A 5,571-nucleotide genomic window follows, 5' to 3' on the forward strand; every position below is an offset into this window, starting at 1 on the left:
TACGATGTAGAGTTTAAGTAAAAGCTCTACTTTAGGGGAAGTGAATCGAACTAACAACTCTCTCTCTCTCTCCTCTCTCTCTCTCTCATTACGGTAGAGTTTAAGTAGAAGCTTTTCTTCAGATGAAGCGAGTCAAAATATGTATTACTTAACTGCCTCTCTCTCTCTCTCTCTCTCTCTCTCTCTCTCTCTCTCTCTCTCTCTCTCTCATTTATTACGATAAAGTTTAAGTAGAATCTGTTCTTTAGGGCAAGGGAATCGAACTAAGAACTCCCTATATTCTTTCATCCCCCCCTCTCTCTCTCTCTCTCTCTCTCTCTCTCTCTCTCTCTCTCTCTCTCTCTCTCTCTCTCTCTCATTACGATGTAGAGTTTAAGTAAAAGCTCTACTTTAGGGGAAGTGAATCGAACTAACAACTCTCTCTCTCTCTCCTCTCTCTCTCTCTCATTACGGTAGAGTTTAAGTAGAAGCTTTTCTTCAGATGAAGCGAGTCAAAATATGTATTACTTAACTGCCTCTCTCTCTCTCTCTCTCTCTCTCTCTCTCTCTCTCTCTCTCTCTCTCTCTCTCTCTCTCTCTCTTGTTTCCCTACACTTTTCGTAAGGTTTAACGTCATTTTAAGTTATCCTCACTTCTTTTTCTTCTTATTCATCTCCTTTTACATTATTTTTACTTTGAGCCCGGGCTAGTTCCATTTTTTAAAACCTAAATTGAAATCCTTTTTCAACTTTCGGTAAAATTTACGAGTATAAAATTTTAGAAAACCTACGGTGGATATATAATTTTTCTAATTTCATTTTCTACGGTATGAAAAAATTACGGTTTTGTTTTGGCTTTTTTCATTTATATGTACTTGATCAAGCTGGATTGAGATATGGAAATTTTGTACAATTTCATGTGCAGTTTGGATTTTTTATTCATTGACAAATGACACTTGAATCAATATATTTTTTTTTTCACTGTTCAGTATGTAAGAATTCGATTTGTAAAATAAAATTTGATGGTATTTCCTGTATTTCGACTGTATTAAGGAATTGTTTATGATGATTTTAGTTGAATATTCGATTGTGTGTCACGAAAAAATTTTATTGGTCAAAAACATAAAAATACTTTATCGATGAACTTTTCTACTTATTAAAATTAAAATTCTAAAAATATATTTCAAAAGCCTGACGTATAAGGAGTCTCAGGAAATCAAAATTATTATTATTATTATTATTATTATTATTATTATTAGTAGTAGTAGTAGTAGTAGTAGTAGTAGTATTAGTAGTAGTAGTAGTAGTAGTAGTAATAGTAGTAGTAGTAGTAGTAGCAGTAGTAGTAAAATCTAAGCTATAATCCTAGTTGGAAAAGCAAGCCAGATGCTATAAACCCAAGGTCTCCAAAAGGGGGGAAAATAAAATTTTTATAACTAGGATGAAAAGAAATTGATAAATGAAGATTGAAATGGAATATTTCTGTTCAATCACCCGCCATGAAGGGGGTTCCTTACCGACCCTGCTTCCCCCCCCCCCCCCCGGCGCCCCTCCCCTTCTCCAGCCCCCACCCCTAATTTGGCTTTTAAACACAGGATGAACTCCATTCTCGTCCAGTGCACTTGTTCGGAAATCTGTAATCCTGATCAGAGAGAGAGAGAGAGAGAGAGAGAGAGAGAGAGAGAGAGAGAGAGAGAGAGAGAGAGAGAGAGGGGGGGGGGGGGCTGGTGGGAGATTAGGTCGATGCCATTCTAACAGCATTCCAAAAATTTCAAGAACGAGATGATGATGATGATGATGATGATGGTTCGTTTGATTCCAATAAAGTGCTGATTTTGCATCTATGTTTTTTCTAATTGATCCTGGGGGATCATACTGCTGAGATTGCAAAGATTATTCCTACGGCGGTGTAAGGTATTTCATTCGATAAAGTTGAACAGTTGCGTTCATTACGGTTTGATTTCAAATGAGCGAGGATTAGTTTCGGATGCATTAGATTATTATTATTGGAATTATTATTTGAATTAAAATCACTATAATTATTGAAATCATTGTTTAAATTAAAATTATTAATAGCATTAAAATTATTATTTTAATTAAAATTATTACTAGTATTAGAATTATTATTTGAATAAAAAATATTACTAATATTAAAATCATTATTATTGATATTACTAAAATTATCATTGTTAAAATTATTATAAATTAAAATTATTCAATAAAACTATCGTTATTTATTGAAATTATTATCAAAATCATTATTTTTTTCGTCACAATGTGTTCAGTCAAGAAAATGAATATATAATTATCATTGATTGTTTGTGTATGGTTGTTTGTATACAGTTGACTGAAATACGACAAATTAATAAATGTCGATTAAATTCTTTCGAGGTGGGATCTTTGACAACATGAATGTTTATATGATTTCGAAATTTATCCAATTCTGGATTAGGATCAAATATTTTTTTTTTTTTTTTTTTTTTTTTTTTTTTTGGACGGGGGAGTGATGGAAGGTCGACGCCTTATGATTCTTCATTGTATGTTTTTTTTTTTATCTCATTTGAATTTACATTCTTTTTTAATGTCAGGCAAAATCATTTGAAGATTTAAATAAGATTTTTTTTTTTAGATCTGAAAAGAGTAAAAAAATTATGACCACTATGAGAGAGAGAGAGAGAGAGAGAGAGAGAGAGAGAGAGAGAGAGAGAGAGAGAGAGAGAGAGAGAGAGAGAAATGAGTGATACGATTTAATAAACAGTTTACAGATTGACACTGGTAATTGACCCGTATTCTTCAGAACAGGAATCCCATAATTAAAACAAAAATTAATTTAGCAAAGACAATATTTGTTATATTCAAAATAAATAGAATTAGTTAGAATATACAGAAAGTCCTCAATATGCAAACTTAATAGGTTTCAAGAAATTGTTTGTAACTCGAATTGTTTGTAAGTCGAGTTTTGTAACATTCTGTCCTAGGGTAAGCCTAACTTGAATTCCATGCCTTTGACTTCCAGTTGTAAAAGTCAACAAATAGTCGGGTTTAATATCAAATAGATATCAGATTATTATAAATCTAGTTTTGCTTACTGTAATAAATTATATAATATTGTTTTATTTCAGTGTATCTTTATCTTATCTGTTATTTTCAGTTTTATTTGTATTTTTATCTTATCTCTATTATTTTCAGTTTCATTTGTATTTGTATCTCCGAATGTTTATGAGTTGTGGGTGTTGTTGTTCTTAAAATATTTTATTTTTCCACGTTTCCTTTCCTCACTGTGCTACTTTTCCCTGTTGGAGCCCTTGGGCTTATAGCATCTTGCTTTTCCAACTAGGATTGTAGCTTAGGTAATTATAATAATAATAATAATAATAATAATAATAATAATAATAATGATAATAATAATAATGATAATAATAATAATAATAATAATAATAATTCTGTATAGCCTAAAAATAATGTCTAACTCTCAGTGGTTTCGTGTACCATTTGATATGTGAATTTTACTGATTCTTTTATTCCCATATTTCATTTGCATTTCTTATCTTGTTTTCTGTCTATGATAATGTTTATCAACCTTGCTTGTCGCTTTATTGAAATAGGAATTTGTTCTTTGAACTTTATTGAATTTTTATTTTTATTTGTGAAAATACAAAATAAAATAGACTAACGTTAAATGTTTGAGCTAGTGACTCTCATGAAAGTTTGGGATAGACAATTAGTATATTTTGTTTACGTCATAATTTTTTTTTTTTTTTTTTTTTTTTGTAAATAAACCAAATACCGATGTGTTTTTATGGGAACTTTTATCAAGCGTACAATCTCTACTTTTTATTATTAAGAGTTTAATATACGATGAGTAAATTTCGTGTGTGTGTATATATATATATATATATATATATATATATATATATATATATATATATATATATATATATATATATATTTATATATATACATATACATATTTATATATATATATATACACATATTTATATATATATATACATATACATATTTATATATATATATATATATATATATATATATATACATATACACACACATATATATATAATAACATATTTATATATATATATATATATATATATATATATAGAAATTTATATTACTGGTATACTAATTAACATAATTCTGGTTTGATTTAATTGGACTAGTGAGTACTAGTTGATCCTTTATTGATATAAAACGTGTAAATAATTCCAGATATATTGTAATTTATTATATTCATTCCAGATATATTGTAATGTATTACAATCATTCCAGATATATTGTAATTTATTATGATATTTTCGTTGGTCTTATATGCAATTTTTAGGCTTTAAAGTCAAAGGTATTTGGAATGCATCGGAGTACTGAGAAATGTTTATTGAAACCTTGTCAAAATTATACACATTTTCTTTAAGATTGTTTATTGTTAATATATATTTTAGGCATCGATGACCTTAGTTTATGCGACGCCATATTTAAGAAAGTTAATCATGAAATTACATTGGCTAGAACAGACACATTTCTCGGATAAGCACGAAATCACGTCCATAATTTCTACTCGTTTCATAAACATATTTTTATTTAGTGATTCTTCATATTTATTGGTTATCATTTTGTTAGTTGTCAGATAAAACTTTCGTTATAAAGAAGATAAATTACCTACAACCTGATCTGAATTCATCAAAACATATGATAAACTTTTTACATCTGCCAACGAAGATGGAAGGAGGTTATGTTTTCGTCCCTGTTTGTGTGTTTGTTTGTATGTGTATGTTTGTTTGTGAACAGCTTTCTGGCCACAACCTTACGTAGAGTTATTAAACGTGCACCGTTTAACCGTTATGTAAAAATCTGGAAATTATAAAAAAATTTTAAGATCAAGGTCAAAGGTCAAGGTTACGGTCAAGCAAAATGTCCAATTCACGTAATCAGCCATACGTTTGGACTTCGTTGTAACAGAGGCTTCAAACTTAGTTATATTTGAGTGTATGAAAATCCACTCCAATTAATACATGTTAAAGTCTTAAGTCAAGGTCAAGGTAAAGAAATAAGCTGCCGCGGCGGAGGTCTGCGCTTTACTGAATGCCCCGCTAGTATTTTCCTCAATCAGACTCTTATCACTTAATCGAACTTCAATTAAATTTTTCTCTATCTCTGAAACACGGTTGCATGTAATTTATGAAATGTCGTTTTGGAAGAAATATTTTCATATTTTGTTTGTATTAATACATTATTATATCATTATTTTGGATAGAAATACAATAGAACCGCATTAAATGGCCTGAATGCTGCGAATATCGGATAAAAAAATGATAACTTTATCATAATACCCCGTTTTACCTGACGTTACGTCTAGTTTCGAGACAATTTTTTACTCCTAATTTCAACTTTTGTTTATTCAAAATAATGTTTGGCGTCATGACGAGGCTAATATACATACAATTACATCTGCGCCATGTATGAGCGAATAGTTGTACTGCATAACAAACTACTAAACCCAGCGCATCTCACCAAAGCTTTCATCAGTGGTTAAGTTTTCGAAACTTAACACCCTCTTATTCATCTTTCCTCACTATCA

This window comes from Palaemon carinicauda, chromosome 14, assembly GCF_036898095.1.
Source record: "Palaemon carinicauda isolate YSFRI2023 chromosome 14, ASM3689809v2, whole genome shotgun sequence".
Taxonomy (NCBI): Eukaryota; Metazoa; Arthropoda; class Malacostraca; order Decapoda; family Palaemonidae; genus Palaemon; species Palaemon carinicauda.